Source organism: Oncorhynchus kisutch, linkage group LG4, assembly GCF_002021735.2.
Source record: "Oncorhynchus kisutch isolate 150728-3 linkage group LG4, Okis_V2, whole genome shotgun sequence".
Taxonomy (NCBI): Eukaryota; Metazoa; Chordata; class Actinopteri; order Salmoniformes; family Salmonidae; genus Oncorhynchus; species Oncorhynchus kisutch.
In genome coordinates this window covers 18,203,407-18,226,900 of record NC_034177.2, presented here as the reverse complement: position 1 = coordinate 18,226,900, position 23,494 = coordinate 18,203,407, and the positions used below count along the sequence as shown (strand labels likewise).

The 23,494-nt window shown below is 43.5% G+C and overlaps 1 long non-coding RNA gene across 1 annotated transcript; it reads left to right on the top strand.

The window, feature by feature from the left end:
• The first annotated feature begins 8,486 nt into the window (after window positions 1-8,486).
• Window positions 8,487-19,904, top strand: LOC116373964 (uncharacterized). Its single transcript, XR_004209661.1, has 2 exons — window positions 8,487-9,130; window positions 17,859-19,904. It is a non-coding gene; the product is annotated as an uncharacterized LOC116373964 (long non-coding RNA).
• The last annotated feature ends 3,590 nt before the right edge of the window (window positions 19,905-23,494 follow it).

Genomic DNA, 23,494 nt, shown 5'->3' with positions numbered 1-23,494 from the left:
AATCAAACATTTGACACTGAGCTGCTCCAATCAATGAGGGATAATCCCGGACTTTAACCATACATCTGTTTGGTAATTGGTTGGGCTACTGGAGGGATGAACCATGGCTGGAGGAGACTGTGGTGGCTTTGGAGTGTTCCATTCTGCAAATAATCCATTCCTGTTCTCAGATTCTTAAGAGAAGCAATTCTGGCAGCCTCCTGGGCCACATTGTCTGTGATATTCTCTCCCCCTGTGTGTATTTTCCTCAGGGATTCATTATTTGTTCTGAATATAAATAGCAGTCAGGAGCCAGATGCAGGAGGGAGACAATATAAATTTTTGTAAACTTCCAGGGAGTAATCGGGAGCAGAGGGGACGGTTTCCTCCCAGTTCACTTTATACTACATTGTGACCGGCAGTTTATCCATATAGCCTTCTTTTTTTCAAAATCAGCTATGAAACTAGCAGACAGTTCAAAAAACATTACATGCATTATTTCTGATCCCCTTTTTATTTTCATTTTTTTTGCCCCTGCCACCCAGGACCTGGTGGAAAACATAAAAATTCAATATATATAAATATATTGAGAGACCTCTTGAGTTGAACCAGTAAATCTCAGAGCTTTGAGGTTCCAATAGCCTACCAGGAAGTGTTCTCACAGTGCTGATGACATGCAGGCCGAAGCCCAGACTCAAATCTGCAAGCTGTGCAGTCAGGAAATGAAGGAATCAAGCTGCCACGAGTGAGGAAAGTGGTGTGAACTTCACAGGGCATAACTACAGCATTTGCTATTGTGTAAATCTGATGCGTGTGTGTAATGACAGAGTAACATTGCATCTCATTGACCAACATTTAGATACAGTGCATTCGGAAAGTATTCAGACCACTTGACTTTTTCCACATTTGGTAGGTTACAGCCTTATTCTAAAATGGATTCAATCGTTTTCCCCCCTCATCAATCTACACACAATACCCCATGATGACAAAGCAAAAACAGGTTTTTAGAATTTACATTAGTATTCAGACCATTTACGAAGTACTTTGTTTGAAGCACCTTTGGCAGTGATTACAGCCGTGGAGTCTTCTTGGGTATGACGCTACAAGCTTGGCACAACTGTATTTGGGGAGTTTCCCCCATTCTTCTCTGCAGATCCTCTCAAGCTCTGTCAGGTTGGATGGAAAGCATTGATGCACAGCTATTTTCAGGTCTCTCCAGACATGTTCGATCGGGTTCAAGTCCGGGCTCTGGCTGGGCCACTCAAGAACATTCAGAGACTTGTCCCGATGCCACTCCAGCTTTGTATTGGCTGTTTGCTTAGGGTTGTTGTCCTGTTGGAAGGTGAACCTTCGCCCTAGTCGGAGGTCCTGAGCGCTCTGGAGCTGGTTTTCATCAAGGATCTCTGTACCTTGCTCTGTTCATCTTTGCTTCGATCCTGACTAGTCTCCCAGTCCCCACAGCATGATGCTGCCACCACCATGCTTCACCGTAGGGATGGTGCCAGGTTTCCTCCAGACGTGACACTTGGCATTCAGGCCAAAGAGTTCAATCTTCGTTTCATCAGACCAGAGAATCTTGTTTCTCATGTTTTAGGTGCCCTTTTGGCAAACTCCAAGCAGGCTGTCATGTGCCTTTTAATGAGGAGCGGCTTCCGTCTGGTCACTCTACCATAACGGCCTGATTGGTGGAGTGCTGCAGAGACAGTTGTCTTTCTGGAAGTTTCTCCTATCTTCACAGAGGAAATCTAGGGCTCTGTTAGAGTGACCATTGGGTTCTTGGTCACCTCCCTGACCAAGACCCTTCTCCCCTGATTGCTCAGTTTGGCCGGGTGGCCAGCTCTAGGAAGAATCTTGGTGGTTCCAAACTTCTTCCATTTGAGAATGATGGAGGCCACTGTTTTCTTAGGGATTTTCAATTGTCACGCCCTGATCTGTTTCACCTGTTCCTGTGCTTGTCTCCACCCCCTCCAGGTGTCGCTTATTTTCCCCCAGTGTATTTATGCCTGTGTTTCCTGTCTCTCTGTGCCAGTTCGTCTTGTATGTTTAGTCAAGTCAACCAGCGTGTTTTTCCCGTTCTCCTTTTTCTAGTCCTCCCGGTTTTGACCCTTGCCTGTTTCTGGACTCTGTACCCGCCTGCCTGACCATTCTGCCTGCCTTGACCACGAGCCTGTCTGCTACTCTGTACCTCCTTGACTCAGATCTGGTTTTGACCTTTTTTCCTGTCCACGACCATTCTCTTGCCTACCCCTTTGGATTATTAAACATTGTAAGACTCAAACCATCTGTCTCCCGTGTCTGCATCTGGGTCTCACCTTGTGCCTTGATATCAATGCTGCAGAATTTCTTTTGTACCCTTCCCCAGGTCTGTGCCTCAGCACAATCCTATATTGGCGCTTTACGGACAATTCCTTCAACCTCATGGCTGGTTTTTGCTCTGACATGTACAGTCAGCCACCGTGCTTCTACACCTGCATTGCTTGTTGTTTGGGGTTTTAGACTGGGTTTCTGTACAGAACTTTGAGATATCAGCTGATGTACGAAGGGCTATATAAATACATTTGATTTGATTTGATTTACTGTGTGCCTTTCCAAATCACATCCAATCAATTGAATTTACTACAGTTGGACTCCAATCAAGTTGTAGAAACATCTCAAGGATGATCAATGGAAACAGGATGCACCTGAGCTCAATTTTCAGTCTCATAGCAAAAGAGTACTTATGTAAATAAGGTATTTAAAATAAATAATAATTACATTTGCAAACAATTCAAAAAAACATTTTCTGCTTTGTCATTATGGGATATTGTGTGTAGATTGCAAAGCATTTTTATTTTATTTAATACATTTTAGAATAAGGCAAAAAAAATGTGGAAAACATAACAAAATGTGGAAAAAGTCAAGGGGTCTGAATACTTTCCGAATGCACTGTACGTACAGAAGCAATGATTGAATTGATTAGGCACATTGTGTTGATGTTAAATTAGGTTGTATATTCATCATAAATAAGCAAATGTATTTCTCCACCATAAAAACAAGACTCCACAATATTTCTGTGGAATCATTAGGCTAAATGTAAGTCTGATGTTTGAGTTAAATGGTTTGAAGACTGATTTGCAGCTTTGCCTATTTCTGGGACTCTGCGGCCCATGCATTTTTAAAAGCTTTTCCATTGGCGATCATCATCCATCCTCTTTGTTCAACAGTTCAGCAAACTCCTCCCTGGAAATACACTCACCATTTTCCCATTACTTTCTTGATAACCTGCCAACGGTTGTAATGATCTCCTTATTTTACAGCAGTACATCTGCACTCTACATGGCATGAGCATGACCCGCTCCTATCACTTTGTGTGTTGGTGTGTGATTCTGCCCAGCACAGTGCCACAGCCTGCTGATGGTGATGAATGAGCTGGAGGGGATGATGAAGTGGCTGGAGTCAGGTCCTCATCTGATGCAGCCTTGGGGATGAATACCACAAGGCCAGCCCCACACTATGCTAAACATCCTGGTTAATTTGCACTGAAGCAGCAGGAAGCACCTCCCTCAGGGCCAGGGTCCAAGATTTGAATTATGAAGACACCCAGGGATGGTGGGTGGGTGGGTGGGTGGGTGGGTGGGTGGGTGGGTGGATGGGTGGGTGGATGGGTGGGTGCATACTCAAATATAACAATATTGATCAAGAGAGGCATATTTTTAGGGGGCCTGTCACCCCTAAGAGTTAGCGTGTAATTTTAACCCTACCATTGTTCCCATCTCAGGGCAAGGTGTGCTCTCCCAGAGTGACATCCAGTCAGGGTGGCCTTGGTCTGGCCCAGGGGTTAGGAGTCAGAGTTATTGGATGGGGTCTCTTTGGGGTGGGAAAGGTGGGTGTTAGGAGCAAGAGGTACTGTGGGTGGCCAGAGCTGTGGGGATTTGGGGAGTGTGAGGTGTGGTGAGGGGCTAGAGGTACTGGGGTTTGGAGGCTGAGGGTCTTTGCCAAGGCCATGGTGGAGGTGCTCCAATCAAGTGGGATTACCATGCCACCTGTCTGCACGTTGCTGCCCAGCCTTGATATGCTGCGGCGGGGTGGCAGCCAGATGTGGAGGTGCAGCTGTGGTTCAGACCTGGAGAGTTTACGTAGTCCCTCTGGATTTCCCCCTAAGCCTCTCCACAGCACAGACGGCCATTCAGCTAGGAACCACATGTGCCTCCCTCCTTCCCTCCCTCTCTCCGCCCTCCTCAATTCCAGGATGCAACAGATCCTCAGTGGAATCTATTACCCCCTCTTCATCCCCACTGGTCTTGGTTATCCGATTCATTACGTGGGAAGGAATAACTCTGGCCACTCAACATCCACCCACCTATTGTCAGGGCTATCTCATTAGGGTGAACTGTATGTGTTTCCATAGATGTTCACTAAATGTAAGATCTGTGAATAAGTAAGTGCAGGTATATTGAATCAGAAAGAACACATTGACTTGAAGTGTTTATGTTTTTCCATGCCTCTGTCAGTTGTGACTGGGGTGAACATGACCTTATTGCAAAGCCTTCAAAGAAAAAGCCCTTGAAAGAACACACAGAGCTCCGAGCTCACAAGGCAATATGCACCATGCTCCCCCTCTTTAACGGCTTACCGTAAAATTCTCAAAGCTTTAGGAAACATATGTGTCTATTTTTATTGGCAAAAGCAATTGAGCAGCCCTCTGCGTGTGTTGGCATAGATCAGACAGGATTTCTGCCATGGATAATTCCAACTAACACTTCAGAACCGATGACTAAAAAGGGTTTTCTAGAGGTCATTATATTGGGGATTCTTTTTTTTAATCAATTTGTGCATATTTAGTTTTATTTTCTAATGTCAACCACAATATGGGCACTTATGGTAATTTCAATAACACCCACTTTTGTGGCGATTGAAAAGGAAAGTAAATAAAAGATCTGAACACATGCAGATATCAAGACAGACAGACATCCTTCCACATTGTGATCTGCCGTTCCTCCATGCCCTCCCTGGTCGCCCAACAAAGAGGCAGGCTCTTGTCGGGAAACCGAGCGTGGGCAGGAGAGAGCTGGGTATCTGCCACATGCCATGTAACCACTCCCTGCGGGTTGAGAGTGGTGCCCATATGCATAGAATGTGTGTGGAGGGGTGGCTTTATGTGCCCTTTGTGTGTTCCCTTTCCCTGTGTGCCTTGAGTGGTGCCGGGTACGTAGGCATTCCTTCCCAGCACAGGCAGCACCGTGTATGGCATCCCCCGTTGGCACTGCCCACAGCCCACCCTGACAAAGCCAGCCCTGGCTTGCCCTGCCTGCCCAGACTCCCCTGCCCTGGCACCGGACCCTGGAAAGTTAAAACTCCAACTCAGAATAAATAAACAAATCCCCCATAAATAGAAAAACCAGGGTTTTCTGTTCATTAATAGACTACCACCTTTTGAAAGCTGTATTGTGACCACTGTCTATCTGAGAGGACAACAACACAATGATTTAGGGATAAAGAGGAACAATACAGCTCTGTGTGACAGATAGTCACATTGAGATGCTCTTTTGTTTGAAATTAACTCAAACGGATCAATGCCTCAGTGTCTTCTGTTTAAAGAACAAAATCACCCCATAATGCATCAGAAAACTAAACTTAGGAAGTAGTGGTTCTTAGGACGAACACATCGTCTAATTTGTGTAGTTTGATTCATTATGACACTGAGAAGTCATTTATCAGTATAATTATTCTGACACGGCTTTTCTCCCACCCACTACGTTTGTGAAGCATTATGTAACTTAAAGGAGTCTAGTCTTTCATGAGCAGAACCTGTGTCTTGACAATTTGCGTAGTTGTTTCTTTTGATAAGTGTGGGGTCATTGCAGGAGAAAACAGAAACGGCAGATTTTTTATGGAATATCTACATAGGTGTACAGAGGCCCATTATCAGCAACCATCACTCCTGTGTTTCAATGGCACGTTGTGTTCGCTAATCCAATTTTATCATTTTAAAAGGCTGATTGATCATTAGAAAACCCTTTTGTAATTATGTTAGCACAGCTGAAAACTGGTGTTCTGATTAAAAAAGCAATACAACTGGTCTTCTTTAGACTAGTTAATTATCTGGAGCATCAGCATTTGTGGGTTTGATTAGAGGCTCAAAATGGCCAGAAACAAAAACCTTTCTTCTGAAACTCATCAGTCTATTCTTGTTCTGAGAAATGAAGGCTATTCCATGCGAGAAATTGCCAAGAAACTGAAGATCTCATTCAGTGCTGTGTACTACTCCCTTCACAGAACAGCGCGAACTGGCCCTAACCATAATAGAAAGAGGAGTGAGAGGCCCTGGTGCACAACTGAGCAAGAGGACAAGTACATTAGACTGTCTAGTTTGAGAAACAGACGCCTCACAAGTCCTCAACTGGCAGCTTCATTAAATAGTACTTGCAAAACACCAGTCTCAACGTCAACAGTGAAGAGGCGATTCCAGGATGCAGAAGGCCAGCATCAAACTAGACACTGCATATGTGTATCTTTCTATCAAGAAGTGACAGGCCTTTCAGCGAATTAAATAGTTAGGGGATATGAGGATCTTTCCAGCTTTCAGTGCGGTGGCTATGTCATGTAATTCGACACCAGAGTCACTTGTTACCTCAACTCATAAACTCACTTGCTGGGCTGAGACTGAGATTCAGAAGTGAATATACTACCCGGATAAAGCACTACATAAACTTCAGTTAGTGCTAAATACGGCTGCTAGAATCCTGACTAGAACCCCAAAAATTGATCAGTTTACTCCAGTGCTAGCCTCCCTACACTGGCTTCCTGTCAAGGCAAGGGCTGATTTCAAGGTTTTACTGCTAACCTACAAGGCATTACATGGGCTTGCTCCTACCTATCTCTCTTATTTGGTCCTGCCGTACATACCTACACGTATACTACGGTCACAAGACGCAGGCCTCCTAATTGTCCCTAGAATTTCTAAGCAAACAGCTGGAGGCAGGGCTTTCTCCTATAGAGCTCCATTTTTATGGAACGGTCTGCCTACCCATGTGAGAGACGCAAACTCGGTCTCAACCTTTAAGTATTTACTGAAGACTCATCTCTTCAGTGGGTCATATGATTGAGTGTAGTCTGGCCCAGGAGTGTGAAGGTGAACGGAAAGGCTCTGGAGCAACGGAACCGCCTTTGCTGTCTCTGCCTGGCAAGTTCCCCTCTTTCCACTGGGATTCTCTGCCTCTAACCCTATTACAGGGGCTGAGTCACTGGTTTACTGGTGCTCTTTCATGCCGTCCCTAGGAGGGGTGCGTCACTTGAGTGGGTTGAGTCACTGATGTGATCTTCCTGTCTGGGTTGGCGCCCCCCCCTTGGGTTGTGCCATGGCGGAGATCTTTGTGGGCTATACTCAGCCTTGTCTCAGGATGGTAAGTTGGTGGTTGTAGATATCCCTCTAGTGGTGTTCCTACATCGACTGCACTACAGCAGATGATCTGCCATTTCTCACAGACACAGACACAGCACTCGGACCAGCAGAACCAGAACCTTTAGCAAATAAGTCAGACAATTTCAAACATTTAGCAGTATCGGCCTCAGTAACTCTTTTTTGGTCTCTCTAACTTTTTCGGCTCCACCCTTCCATGTTTCTGTTTTGACTGAGTGACTGACAGAGTCAGAGTGGGTCTCACTCTCTTTGATGATGCGCATTTGACTTTGAATGTGAATTTTCCCCACCTCAACTCAGCCAATCAGAAAACCAGACTCTCCCATCTTAGTAGGGGGGCCGGCTGTTCCCCACATGCTCAATATAGATGATTATGACAACAGAGAAATAGAGCAAAAGTCATTTAAAAAACAGGCACAATATCTACCAGCCCTTCTGGCATTTACCAGAATTGCCAGACTGTCAATCAAACCATGGATCAGGAAGTGTTTGAAGTCAGAGTTTAATTATTGATTTGGGGTATAGCCGGAAGATAGACCTATTATAAACCCAATGGTTTCACACCATTAACATTAAGGGTTCGGGCTATTTTGATCATACATACGTTTCCATGGCACACCTCTGGTGCACTAGTGTGTTAGAAGTGAGGCAATGACACAATGAGTTTCTCTGGTAGTAATAGGATACTGCACCTGGACTCTTTAATAGCACCTCAGAAAAACAGAGTCCTTGCCCCTTTAAGGGAAGAAAAGTCAGAAAAACAGGAGTGAGAGATATGTGTGTATGTCTGTGTGTACGTGTATAAGTCAGACTGATAGACACATACACTTGTGAGAAAGAGAGAGACAGAAAGAGAGAGACAGAGAGAGAGAGTGAGAGAGAGAGAGAGAGAGAGAGAGAGAGAGACAGAGAGAGAGAGACAGAGAGAGAGAGAGCGAGAGAGAATTCATTAGGCACTAAGAGCTATTCCTCTCTGGCGAAAGGCTAATGCAATTGCCACAATAAGAGAGTCTCAACGGAGCCTGGAAAAACACTGAGGGGGATGAAAGAAGAGGAGGGAGGGAAGAAAGGAGGGAGGAGAACTGACAGCACTGCTTCCAGACCCTCAGATAGACAGTGGATCTCTTGGGACGAACAGTTGAAAGTCTTTCTCTCACTCTCCTTTTCTCTCTCTCTCTCTCTCTCTCTCTCTCTCTCTCTCTCTCTCTCTCTCTCTCTCTCTCTCTCTCTCTCTCTCTCTCTCTCTCTCTGTCTCTGTCTCTGTCTCTCTCTCTCTCTCTCTCTCGTTATTCTGCTGTAAGTGGACGAGCTGGGGCTATGCATCTCCAGAGTGATTCATTCGATTGAAGAAAGGAGACAAAACTAGCTAGCTGCCAGTCACCAGCCAGAGGGGTGTGTTAACTAGCTCCAAGTCTGACCTCTCCTCTGCTCTCCTCTTCTCTTCTCTTCTCTTCTCTTCTCTTCTCTTCTCTCCTCTTCGGCAACCGAACACAGGATAGGACAACCCTTCTCTCTCTCTCATCTCCTCTCCTCTCCACCACTGGCTGTGGGAACTGGGAACAAGACCGGTATAGCCCCCTCTATACGCCCCCAAAAGAGACCTCGGCACAGGACAGACTGAGCTTCTGCTGCTGGATCTGAAATGGCACATTCCTTAGAGCAGTCTTCCCAGAAGGAACTCCTCCGCTGACTGCTCCACTCCTCAGCTGAACTCAGTCGGCTCCACGCGGCACTGCTGGATCTGGGAGCATGGTGAGTGGCAGTTCTGTTCACTTTTTCAGATTCTCTCTCTCACTCTCCCTCACTCTCTTATTAGGCTAAGGCAACTCCCTTGTCAGTCACTTAGATCAGACAACCATAGATCAGACAACCAGAAACAGCATCAGACCTGTCTAAAGTTACCCTAGTACACTGAGCATCAGAGTAACTTCACATTGTCGACATCTCATCAGCCAGGCTCTGTTCTATTGACCGCGGTGCTATCAGGAAGAATGAAGCAAAAACGATTTACTCTACCGTTTTTTCATCTGTTAATAGATTTTTTGTATTTGTCTGCTTATGTCATAAAATTATTGAGGATATTCACATGTTGATAGGTTAGTGTTGGCCTGTTCACATACTTTATTTAGAACTTAAATTGTTATACTGTTCAAGAAGAAAAATTATCCATGTCAGATTTCCATTTGAGACTGTGTTGAGACATACCAGCTGTGCACAAAGGATCAACCCTCTATCCTGTTAAATTGAGTGAAAAGAAAAATATACTACCAGCTAGAATTTCACACACCTGGTGCTGAATATTTGCATGTCTTTGTGCCTCCACGCCCTCTTGTGAGATTGTGAGCACTACTGTGTACTAAGGCTCTTCAAATGCCTACTCTTTATTTGGACATGGAATACTTTGATTCCATAAACTCAAATTCCTCTATTTCGAGACAAATAGTACAAATATTTGAATATGTTCCAAGATTTCTGGATTTACTCATCTAGTAGTTCCAGACAGACCAAGACAAAGGTTTTACAAGGTCTGATATTTGTATTTCTTTAGGTGCATTTTCAGATACTTGTCTATTTCCTGCTGGAGATGCATCTTTGGGCGTTGCCTGGAAGATGGGGAATAATTAACAGATGTGTCAATGATAGGGACATTCTGTTTGTGTGTGTGTGTGTGTGTGTGTGTGTGTGTTGCCACCACACAGTGAAACAGGAATGGTGGACTGAACCCTGGCAATTACCAAACACATCCAAGCCATGCACTCAATGAAGGAGCCTTTGATAGGCCAGACTGATAGAATTTACTTTTACGACCCTCCAAGTAGGAAACAGCTTCCCTTGTTGGAGTTTAAACACATGCCTGCACACACAGGCACACACAGACAGACAGCACACACACTCATAAACACCTACTGTGCAGTACAAAGTACCCGGTGGCATCATGCACCCAATCATTTTAATAAGAATTTGATGATCAAATTCAATATCTTTTGCATTAATCCTGTGTAGGTTTTTTTTGGGGGGGTGGGTCTTACATTTATCAAATTCAATGGACATGATGCCGCTTAGTAAACACAAACACTCACACCATCCCTTCAACACCAAGTGTGTGAAATTGTTGCAGTAACGTTGGCCAGGTCAATATGTTGTTCACCAGTCATTGAATAATCAGGTTATGAAAACGATGCCGTGCTTCATGGCGCAGTAGGCTAACAGCAGCAACAACAGCCTACAATTGGAGACATCCGTCATGGAAAAACAGGCCTCAGTGTGGAGAGAAGAGATTGCATACTTGGAATGGGGAGGGAGCCTCCCTCAACTCCTCCTGTCTTCTCACATGTATTGTTTTTTATGATTGATGTTGCTTTATCGTTGGCATGGCTTCAAATAAACCAGCTGATATGGTTTTGTCTGGATCAGTATAGTTTGACCTTCTGACTGACATATATGCCATTGATGTAGTCAGTCTGATATTGTATCTACAGTGCCTTGCGAAAGTATTCGGCCCCCTTGAACTTTGCGACCTTTTGCCACATTTCAGGCTTCAAACATAAAGATATAAAACTGTATTTTTTTGTGAAGAATCAACAACAAGTGGGACACAATCATGAAGTGGAACAACATTTATTGGATATTTCAAACTTTTTTAACAAATCAAAAACTGAAAAATTGGGCGTGCAAAATTATTCAGCCCCTTTACTTTCAGTGCAGCAAACTCTCTTCAGAAGTTCAGTGAGGATCTCTGAATGATCCAATGTTGACCTAAATGACTAATGATGATAAATACAATCCACCTGTGTGTAATCAAGTCTCCGTATAAATGCACCTGCACTGTGATAGTCTCAGAGGTCCGTTAAAAGCGCAGAGAGCATCATGAAGAACAAGGAACACACCAGGCAGGTCCAAGATACTGTTGTGAAGAAGTTTAAAGCCGGATTTGGATACAAAAAGATTTCCCAAGCTTTAAACATCCCAAGGAGCACTGTGCAAGCGATAATATTGAAATGGAAGGAGTATCAGACCACTGCAAATCTACCAAGACCTGGCCGTCCCTCTAAACTTTCAGCTCATACAAGGAGAAGACTGATCAGAGATGCAGCCAAGAGGCCCATGATCACTCTGGATGAACTGCAGAGATCTACAGCTGAGGTGGGAGACTCTGTCCATAGGACAACAATCAGTCGTATATTGCACAAATCTGGCCTTTATGGAAGAGTGGCAAGAAGAAAGCCATTTCTTAAAGATATCCATAAAAAGTGTTGTTTAAAGTTTGCCACAAGCCACCTGGGAGACACACCAAACATGTGGAAGAAGGTGCTCTGGTCAGATGAAACCAAAATTTAACTTTTTGGCAACAATGCAAAACGTTATGTTTGGCGTAAAAGCAACACAGCTCATCACCCTGAACACACCATCCCCACTGTCAAACATGGTGGTGGCAGCATCATGGTTTGGGCCTGCTTTTCTTCAGCAGGGACAGGGAAGATGGTTAAAATTGATGGGAAGATGGATGGAGCCAAATACAGGACCATTCTGGAAGAAAACCTAATGGAGTCTGCAAAAGACCTGAGACTGGGACGGAGATTTGTCTTCCAACAAGACAATGATCCAAAACATAAAGCAAAATCTACAATGGAATGGTTCAAAAATAAACATATCCAGGTGTTAGAATGGCCAAGTCAAAGTCCAGACCTGAATCCAATCGAGAATCTGTGGAAAGAACTGAAAACTGCTGTTCACAAATGCTCTCCATCCAACCTCACTGAGCTCGAGCTGTTTTGCAAGGAGGAATGGGAAAAAATGTCAGTCTCTCGATGTGCAAAACTGATAGAGACATACCCCAAGCGACTTACAGCTGTAATCGCAGCAAAAGGTGGCGCTACAAAGTATTAACTTAAGGGGGCTGAATAATTTTGCACGCCCAATTTTTCTGTTTTTGATTTGTTAAAAGAGTTTGAAATATCCAATAAATGTCGTTCCACTTCATGATTGTGTTCCACTTGTTGTTGATTCTTTACAAAAAAATACAGTTTTATATCTTTATGTTTGAAGCCTGAAATGTGGCAAAAGGTCGCAAAGTTCAAGGGGGCCGAATACTTTCGCAAGGCACTGTATGTGCCAGGCCCAGGAATTTTGCCACTCCACTGTGACTTCACTCACAAACTAATTATCTCTCTCTCTCTCTCTATCTCTCTCTCTCTCTCATCAACTTTGAAGAACATCTGTTTTTCAGAATAGTTCAAACACACTTACTACACTTGATAAGCCTACATTGTAACAGATTGCATTAACACAATGCAAAGTGAATTATAGCTAATGGAACACCAGAAGCTTTACTCTCAGTCCCTCCAGGTTGTAAATACTGATTGAGGGACTCAATGGGGTGAATAATGGAATCCAGACTTAATGAACAGCTATAATGACATTTTAATGCCGTGAAGCGTCTCACTACCTGCAGGAACAAAGGTGTGATATGACCTTTTGGGTTCAACATGGATATCCTCTCATGTCCCAAACCTCAGCTTCTCAATCAGGATTACCGCACCAGTCACCACTAAAGCAAAATACTTTAAGACTAAGACAACCAGCAGTGAAGGTCAAAGTAATGTAAATACTGCACTTAGAACAATGCATGTCTTACAATTCAGACTTTTAGGCCTGCACATACAGTGGGGCAAACAGGTATTTAGTCAGCCACCAATTGTACAAGTTCTCCCACATAAAAAGATGAGAGAGGCCTGTAATTTTCATCATAGGTACACTTCAACTATGACAGACAAAATGAGAAAGAAAATCCAGAAAATCACATTGTAGGATTTTTTATGAATTTATTTGCAAATTATGGTGGAAAATAAGTATTTGGTCAATAACAAAAGTTTATCTCAATACTTTGTTATATACCCTTTGTTGGCAATGACAGGGGTCAAACGTTTTCTGTAAGTATTCAAAAGGTTTTCACACACTGTTGCTGGTATTTTGGCCCATTCCTCCATGCAGATCTCCTCTAGAGCAGTGATGTTTTGGGGCTGTTGCTGGGCAACATGGACTTTCAACTCCCTCCAAAGATTTTCTATGGGGTTGAGATCTAGAGACTGGCTAGGCCACTCCAGGACCTTGAAATGATTCTTAAAAAGCCACTCCTTCGTTGCCCGGGCGGTGTGTTTGGGATCATTGTCATGCTGAAAGACCCAGCCACGTTTCATCTTCAATGCCCTTGCTGATGGAAGGAGGTTTTCACTCAAAATCTCACGATACATGGCCCCATTCATTCTTTCCTTTACACGGATCAGTCGTCCTGGTCCCTTTGCAGAAAAACAGCCCCAAAGCATGATGTTTCTACCCCCATGCATCACAGTAGGTATGGTGTTCTTTGGATGCAACTCAGCATTCTTTGTCCTCCAAACACGACGAGTTGAGTTTTTACCAAAAAGGTCTATTTTGGTTTCATCTGACCATATGACATTCTCCCAATCTTCTTATGGATCATCCAAATGCTCTCTAGCAAACTTCAGACGGGCCTGGACATGTACTGGCTTAAGCAGGGGGACACGTCTGGCACTGCAGGATTTGAGTCCCTGGCGGCGTAGTGTGTTACTGATGGTAGGCTTTGTTACTTTTGTCCCAGCTCTCTGCAGGTCATTCACTAGGTCCCCCCGTGTGGTTCTGGGATTTTTGCTCTTGCGTGGAGCCCCAGATCGAGGGAGATTATCAGTGGTCTTGTATGTCTTCCATTTCATAATAATTGCTCCCACAGTTGATTTCTTCAAACAAAGCTGCTTACCTATTGCAGACTCAGTCTTCCCAGCCTGGTGCAGGTCTACAATTTAGTTTCTGGTGTCCTTTGACAGCTCTTTGGTCTTGGTCATAGTGGAGTTTGGAGTGTGACTGTTTGAGGTTGTTGACAGGTGTCTTTTATACTGATAACAAGTTCAAACAGGTGCCATTAATACAGGTAACGAGTGGAGGACAGAGCAGAGGAGCCTCTTTAAAGAAGAAGTTACAGGTCTGTGAGAGCCATAAATCTTGGTTGTTTGTAGGTGACCAAATACTTATTTTCCACCATAATTTGCAAATAAATTCATAAAAAATCCTACTATGTGATTTTCTGGATTTTTTTTCTTCTCATTTTGTCTGTCATAGTTGAAGTGTACCTATGATGAAAATTACAGGCCTCTCTCATCTTTTGAAGTGGGAAAACTTGCACAATTGGTGGCTGACTAAATACTTTTTTGCCCCACTGTATCTATTTAATCTTCACACTAATCACCCATGGAATAGAATAGAACAGAATAGAACTAGCTTAATGGAAAATAATAGAATACAATAGAATAAAATAGAATGAAGTAGACTAATGAGACATTTATAAGTGGTTTATAAGCAGGAAGCTCTAAGTCCTCTCTCTAGCTGTCTCATTCTGTCCTGTGCAGGTTATGTTTTGCGAGAGCAGAGATTCGTGGAGACAAACCATTGTAGCGCCAGTGTGTGAGATGCTGGGTGACTTAAACAGTGCGTCACTGTGGTCAGATGCTAAACTTCCACCTGCAGTCACAACCATCAGATACACGCCATGTCTCCTATGTAAACACATGCCCTGTGGTTGGACATAAGGAGATGTTGTTTTACTTCCATTATGTCTGGGAAACATCATAACTTTGTGCAAAATAAGCAGAAAAAGCAATCCATCACATTTTGAATGAGCTCATTTGTGGTTGTCTATTCGGGACATATCAGATCAGATCAATTCAAATTTTATTGGTTGCATACACGTTTATCAGATGTTACTGCGGGTGTAGCAAAACACTTGTGTTCCTAGCTTCAACAGTGCAGTAAGATCTAACAATACACAACAATACACACAAATCTAAAAGTAAAAGAACGGAATTAAGAAATATTGAAATATTAATTAAGACGAGCAATGTCGGAATCCGGAGTTTTAAAGCGAAATGGACACTATGTAAAGTATATTCCAATTAAAAGCTGATTAGCATATTCCATGTGTAGAATGTCTCCAAATGATATTATATTACATTCTATTGTATTCTATTCTATTGCAAGTTGTCATTCCAAATACAATTCCAATACATCAATGCATTTCCTATGCTGCATGGTCTTGGCTAATCCTTTGTTTGCTTACTAGAGCTGAGCTGATATGACACAGAGTTTTGTCATTGTGCCTCTGTCACTTTTAACAGTCACAGATACATTGATTTGTGGAAAATGTTATCAGCAAAGAAACATTTCCTATAGCACACCTATCAAACAAACACACTGACTCACAGGTCACAAAGAGAGAAAGACAACTCCCTTTCTCTCCATCTCTCTCTCCCTCCCGCTCTCGCTCTCTCTCTCTCTCTCTCTACATGCAATGAAGCACAACTTGCCTTTCACATCTATAAACTAGACAAACATATTTATTCATGATACCAGAGAAGGGAGGGAGTGGCCAAGTGTTAACACCGGGCAAGACAGATAGGACATACATATTTCCCTCGCCTGCACCACGGTGTTGTTAAAGGTACACTGCTATATACACTGTGCAGGATTGTAGCAATTTCCTGCTGAATGCCAAGTAGGATACACAATACCTTGGCTGCTACAGAATGACAATGTATGGATGCAGGAAAGAATGTATGGATGCAGGAAAGAATGTATGGATGCAGGAAAGAATGTATGGATGCAGGAAAGAATGTATGGATGTAGGAGCAGAAACAGGAAATGGTGTTGTCGACAAAGCTTAAAGCTCAGGGATAATAAACTTAATCTGGGAAAGGTCAGTGATATGAATAATTATTTGAGTTGTGCATTGAATCAACTGTAATTTATTTGATTAATATAATATGAGGTATCTGATCAATTATTGCTAACTCGGAAAAGTGAGATCACTGATGGTCCTTATGTAGTGCACTACACTAGTTACTGTACACAACACAATATAACAAGCATAGGGACTCATTTGAGCTGAAATCAGCCATTTAAATCTAGCTCTCTATGATCATTCTTTAATGCCACTCTATATTTGAGCCCTGTGTAGTGCAAACCAGGCCTCCACCCCACACTACTGCACACTTGACCTCCTCACAACGCAACGATCCTGTCATTATGTAGTCCCCACAAGGGGACTCAGGAATTGGCCCAGGAATTTTCCTCTGGAGGAAAACAACAATAATAGTTATAATACATGACATTCCTCATACAGCATGAAAATTAAGTTGTTAAAAGAGAAGAGTTTGTTTGTGGTTTTCTTTTCCCGCCAAGTTCCGCCCACAAACTTGAACGTTCTAGAACAGGGTTCCCCAACTAGCGGCCTGCGGGACAAATTTGGCACGCTGGTGGTTTTATTTGGTCCCACAAGTTTTCTTAGCAAAAAAACTAATATTATATATATATACTGTATAATTGAAATCATTATTTTCATTGCTGAACATAATAGCCTGTAGAAACACCAGGAAATCAGCTCCAAGTGATTTTAATTGAAGAAATCTGTTCCCAAGTATTCTCACACATAATAGAGAGACACGTGATTGTGTACAAATGTAAACAAGGTTTGAAATTATTATGTTTTAGTCAAACATTATATCTGTTTGGGCTTCTTGCAGTCAATTTGCAGTCTACAAATTATTTGTAATTATGTTCCGGCCCCCCGACCATCCGCTCCAGAAATAATCGGCCCACGGCTGAATCTAGTTGATGATCCCTGTTCTAGAACATTTTAGAACTTGAAGCTTATTGAACGTTCTGCTCTGCTCTGTTCCATGGGTGAAAACTAAGGGTGAAAACTTTTAATTGGGGTGGTCTCTCTGTGTCAAATTCGGCTATGCTTATTTGAAGTGGGGCTCCCGAGTGCCTCAGTGCTCTAAGACAATGCATCTCAGTGCTAGAGGCGTCACTACAGACCCTGGTTCGTTTTCAAGCTGTATCACAACCGGCCGTGATTGGGAGTCCCATAGGGCGGTGCACAATTGGCCCAGCGTCGTCCGGGTTAGGGTTGGCCAGGGTAGGCCGTCATTCTAAATAAGAATTTGTTCTTAACTGACTAGCCTAGTTAAATAAAGATTAAATAAATAAAATATAAAAGTGGTCTATACTGTGTTTGTCCATTTTTCCTCTAGTTCTGGTGTTATTGGGAGCATTGATGTCCAGTAGCAATAAACAGTGCTCTGCTCCAGCCATTCCAAACAAGAACAATGTTTTCCCTGAGTCACTCCAAACAATGAGCTTTGACTGAGCAGCTGTGTCTGCATATTTCAACCAACCTCCACACCTGCTGCTTGCCTGCTTCCCTCTGACACAAACAGCATGCAACCAAAGTCTGCACAGCCATTCCTCATGTCCACCTACTTTATCAAAACCGCCTCTCGTTACGGAGATCAGACTATTGTCTTGCATTCCAGTGCAATCTGTATTGCATGGTAGACAGTGGGTCATCTCTCCCCCGGTAAGTGATGAGGTGGTGACGGCTTCTCTCTCCTCTCTTCTCTCCCTGCAGGGAGGGTCTGACTGGGAGCAGCCTGAGGACACAGGCGGACCACAGTTGGGGAGACATCTGGAGGCCGCACAGCCACGGGCCAGGGACGGGCAACCGGCACAGCTTGCTACCAGTCTGGCTGTGGTGGGGAGGGTTCCTGGCACCGTGATTTGGTGCACAAACATAAACGAAAATCACATTGCCAGGGATTTCCACCCTTTCACATGTAGTTCTCCAGGTGGGGTCTGTATGTTTTGCCCGTCAGGAGGACTTTCATGTCTGTCTTCTGTCTTGGCCCTATGTGGTCTATGGAAACAATATAATGTAAAATATTAGAGCGAGTGGATAGGAAGGTTGAATGTCAGGAAGTTCAACTCCAGATATAAGCTGTTCTTAGCTCTCACAGTGATTTACAGATTACCTTCTGGTATTAGCTCCTTACAAACAAAATCCCAAACAAAAAACAACTTTCCCCTGTGGAAAGTGTTTTTATTCCTCTAAAGCTGCAGATGAGAGTACAAGCTGAAATCCAAACTGTTCTTTACAAATGGCCAGGAAGTAAATCCAATGCATTTGAAAGCAGGCCAGGTTTACACAATGTATCATATTTTGGGTAAAGATCATCACCGTTAGGAATGCACAATGACATATAGCTTAGAACTAAGGAGATTGTCTGCAGACTCTCTATTTGAACTGTAGGAAACTGATCCTACTTAGGCAGCCTTTGCTTATAGACTTAAGGAGTGGTTAGATTTAAAGAACAAAGAGTGTTTTACCATCTATAGAAGTCTACAAAGTACCTATAGCTTTAGAGCAGCCATACTCAACAGGCGGACCGCGGTCCAGATTTGGACCCAGAACGGGTTCAATACAGACCACGGGTCCCAACAATTAGCTTTTTATAAAAGGGGCGCTAGAGTGGTTGTCTACTATGGACATATGGAAATTATCTAGAGAATATTAAAATTGAATGCTGACCCTTGGTAACATTCGGGATTTGCTATTTTTCATGGTTCTAGGTCTATTTTCAAGCATTTTGAACAATGAGCCTTCAGGGAGCCAAATAATGCTGCTCTTTTACGTGAATGGTGCCAAAAGATGCGGCTCACGGAAAAGACTCGGAAGGCCCATAGCTAATATGAACACACATAATACATGGCAAAATGTGTAGAATTGCAGAACATTTGTTTAAAACTCACGCCAACAAGAGGAGCATGTACAGTTTGAACAGTTTGGGTCGCATGGGTTGCGAGGTGGTGATTTCTTACGACACCGATAACTCACAGTATCCATCAAGACCTTTGCAACCTAGGAAATGTGTGTGATCGGACCTTCTCAAATAGAACCCCTGCTATAGACGAATCAATTAAAGTTTCTCCCAACTGTCTGCCAGTGAAAGTCTCTATTCTTTTCCTCATTTGCATCCTGTCATGAGCAGCCAATTGCTAAAGGCACAGAGCTTAGCTAATTGGTGAGCATTGATCCCTCTTATATGTTGTTCACAGTGGCTAAGTTCAGTGCCTGAGGTGAAATAGTTGATGTGGCGGGATGTGTTCCAAACGATGGCGATGAATGCAAAGAGCACTGGCTGAGATCTGAGATGTGAAGATGAAGGAAGAGGGTGGAAAGATAGGGACAGAGTTGTGCAGCAGTGGAACGCAGCACGATCCCCGTAAAGAGCGGAGGAAGGAAGAAATGCTACTGAGAGAATGTCTGGCCAGCCTAGGCATGCCTAGTTCCACTCCACCTCAGTCAGTCAATCAGAGCACAGCACCCCACCTTTGTCACTCAGCACAGGCACTAGTTTATGAGGCATGCCTCACTTCACCTCCTTCCCAGAGCTGTATGTGTAGGCTAGGCTGCCTGCCCAACATTCACACTCTGAGCTGTGGAGGACTGTGGGTGTTTGGTACTTGGTACAGTACCATGCCAAGTAACTCTGAGGCCACTTTACGAGTGTGTGAAATTAACTTTATGAGTTAACATACTGTGGGGTCCAAAATTATTGACACCCTTGATAAAGATGAGCAGTAATGACTGTATAAAATAAATAATTCAAATACTGAGCTATACTGTATGCTCAACTTTTTGGGGGGAATTATATTATTCTATACTAGTACAATTGCTCAGAGAAAGAGATTTTGCTTAACAAGTAACATTTTTTCCTCTCAAAAAGTTAGGGGTCAAAATGATTGACACCCCTAAAGATTCTTATAAATAAAGTAGTGAAAAGTGTAGTATTTGGTCCCATATTCCTAGCACACAATGACTACGTCAATTTCTGTTAGTTATGGTTGCTTTTCTGATTATTTTCTGCCCAATATTATACATTTTATTATAATTAAGAATATGATATGTTTCTAAACACTTCTACATTCATGTGGACGCTACCATGATTAATGATAATCCTGAATGAACTGTGAATAACGATGAGTGAGAAAGTTACAGAGGACGATATTGTTGGGAAAGAGCAAGCAAGAAAGACATTTCATTGTACTACTGCACGTGACAATAAAAACTTGTCTTGGGGGTATGATCTTTGACCCTGTAACGCTACTTCCTTGTTCTAAAATGTATTCAATTAAAAACTTTCATCAATCTACATACAATACCCCATGATGACAATGTGAAAACAAGTTTTTATACATTTTTGAAAAAACAAATAAACAGAAATACCTAATTTACATAAGTATTCAGACCCTTTGCTATGAGACTCGAAATTGAGCTCAGGGGCATCCTGTTTCCATTGATCATCCTTCAGATTTTTCTACAACTTGATTGGGGTCCACCTGTGGTCAATTTCATTGACTGGACATGATTTGGAAAGGCACACACCTGTCTATATAAGGTCCCACAGCTGACAGGGCATGGCAGGGCAAAAATCAAGCCGTGAGGTCAAAGGAATTGTCCTTAGAGCTCCAAGACAGGAATGTGTCGAGGCAAACATTTTCTGCGACATTTGCGACATAGAAAGTGCCCAAGAACACAGTGGCCTCCATCAGTTTGAAACCACCAAGACTTCCGAGAGCTGGCCATCCGGCCAAACTGAGCAATTGGGGTAGAAGGGCCTTGGTCAGGGATGTGACCAAAAACCTGATAGTCACTCTGACAGAGCTCCAGAGTTCCTCTGTGGAGACGGGAGAACCTTCCAGAAGGACAACCATCTCTGCAGCACTCCACCAATCAGGCCTTTATGGTAGAGTGGCCAGACAGAACTCCATTCCTCATTAAAAGGCACATGACAGCCTGCTTGGAGTTTGCCAAAAGGCACCCTATGGACTCTCAGACTACGAGAAACAAGATTCTCTGGTCTGATGAAACTAAGATGGAACTCTTTGGCCTGAATGACAAGCATCACGTCTGGAGGAAACCTGATACCACCTCTACAGTGAAGCATGTTGGTGGCAGCATCATGCTGTAGCGATGTTTTTCAGTGGAAGGGACTGGTAGACTAGAACAGAGCAAAGTACAGAGAGATCTTTGATGAAAACCTGCTCCAGAGGGCTCAGGATCTCAGACTGGGGCAAAGGTTCACCTTCCAACAGAACAACGACCCTAAGCAAACAGCCAAGACAATGCAGGAGTAGCCCCGGGACAAGCCTCTGAATGTCCTTGAGTGACCCAGCCAGAGCTCGGACTTGAACTCGATCGAACATCTCTGGAGAGACCTGGAAATAGCTGTGCTTGACCATCCAATCTGACAGTGCTTGAGAGGATCTGCTGAGAAGAATGGGAGAAACTCCCCAAATACAGGTATGCCAAGATTGTAGCGTCATACCTAAGAAGACTCGAGGCTGTAATCGCTGCCAAAGGTGCTTCAACAAAGTAGTTAGTAAAGAGTCTGAATACTTATGTAAATCTAATATTTCTGGGGGGTTTTCAAATAAATTTGCAAACATGCTTTGTCATTATGGGGTGTTCTGTGTTGATGAAGGAAAAACCCAATTTAATACATTTTAGAATAACGCTGTAACCTAACAAAAGGGTTTTGAATTCTTTCCGAATGCACTGTATGTCGTCTCATCAAGATGTTTAGACCTCTTGTGGTAATTTCTTAGTAAGGCATTGGACTGACAGTTGCGGGTTGAAGTCCTGCTTAGGGCTACCCTTCAAATTGGCTGCAGTATCTTTTTTTCTTCTCCATTCGGTCTCAATGCAGAGTGTTGGAGTGTTTCTAAAGGGATGGACGTGGAGGGTTAAATACCCTATGGTTGGGGCTGTGCCCTCCTGTGCCTACTGAACTGGTATCAGTGTTAACTCTGAGTACTGGCTCAGTTCAGCAGGAACAGGAGTGAAGCCCATTGTGTGCCATTACATCATCATCGTCTTCCAATCAGCATGCAGCAAGATGCCCAGTATCCCATTGAACCCTAAAATATTAGACAGAGGCATTGCAGCCTGTAAGAATTGAATATTTCTGCTTCAAGTATGAATGTTTCACAACCAGATTTATCACTTTGGCTAGTCTTGGTGGCAGACAGTGCGGCGAGGGTACATTGAATTTGCTGCATACTAATGCAGTCATTCTCCACAGACTTCATGTTTATTTCAATATCGCATTCCTCCCTTGACAAGGCCGAAGACACGCACACATGCACTCTTTATTTCTCTGAGCCATCAGAGAGCAAACGGAGATGCGCACAGTTATGACTATAACTACTGTTCCCTGAAGGAGGGAATTAGCTATAACACACTATGAAGAGTCAACGACCAATCCTATTCACCTGAAGAACTGAACTGAAATCACACCCAACGGACCAATGGATGCCGAGCCCACCCTCGGAAGCCCCGCCTTCCTGGCTATAATACCGGGCCTCGCAATAATTTCCTCATTCCCTCCTTTAGGGGAACAATAGTTATATTCATAACTGTATATTCCCTTTCAGTTTGTCACTCTGTATAACATACTATGGGTTACATACAATCACACCAAAAGCCAGCTCAGAGGGTACCAAACTAGGAGACTCAACGCAGCCCAAGCACATACAGGTTCCACCGGCTCCAAAAAGAGGTTACAGAAGACACCTTTTTCCCCACTACTTAACTGTGAAGCATGAACTGTTAAAGCCTCATTAGGCCTGAACTGTCAGATCCCCATATAGGGAACCAGAACCTGCTGCAACTTGACTATAAGCACAGAATCGCTGCCACTGCAGCCCAAGTCCATAGACCCAACTATTCCAAGAACAATACTTACCATACGAGCCTGAAATGTCAGAACTACAAAACAACAGAACACCTGTCGGGACATTGTAAAGCATACACACGTTCTGCATAGCATCAACCAGAGTCGATGAACCACGGCAGCTCGAGGCACACAAGAAACCTGCAGTAACCTGGAGACGGTGTACTCGTAAGCTGCCACGGCAGCCCAAGGCTCAAACTGTGGTAACACGGATAAATGTGAAATCTGCACGCTGACTAACGCGCACTCCCAGACCCAGTGTAACAGTGTTGCTTCCGTCTCTCTCCTTGCCCCAACCTGGGCTCAAACCAGGAACCCTCTGAACAACTCAACAACTGCCTCCCATGAACCATTGTTACCTATCGTTCCACAAAGCCTCGGCCCTTGCAGAGCAAGGGAAACAACTACTTCAAGGTCTCAGAGCGAGTGACGCCACTGATTGAAAAGCTATTAGCGTGCACCCGGCTAACTA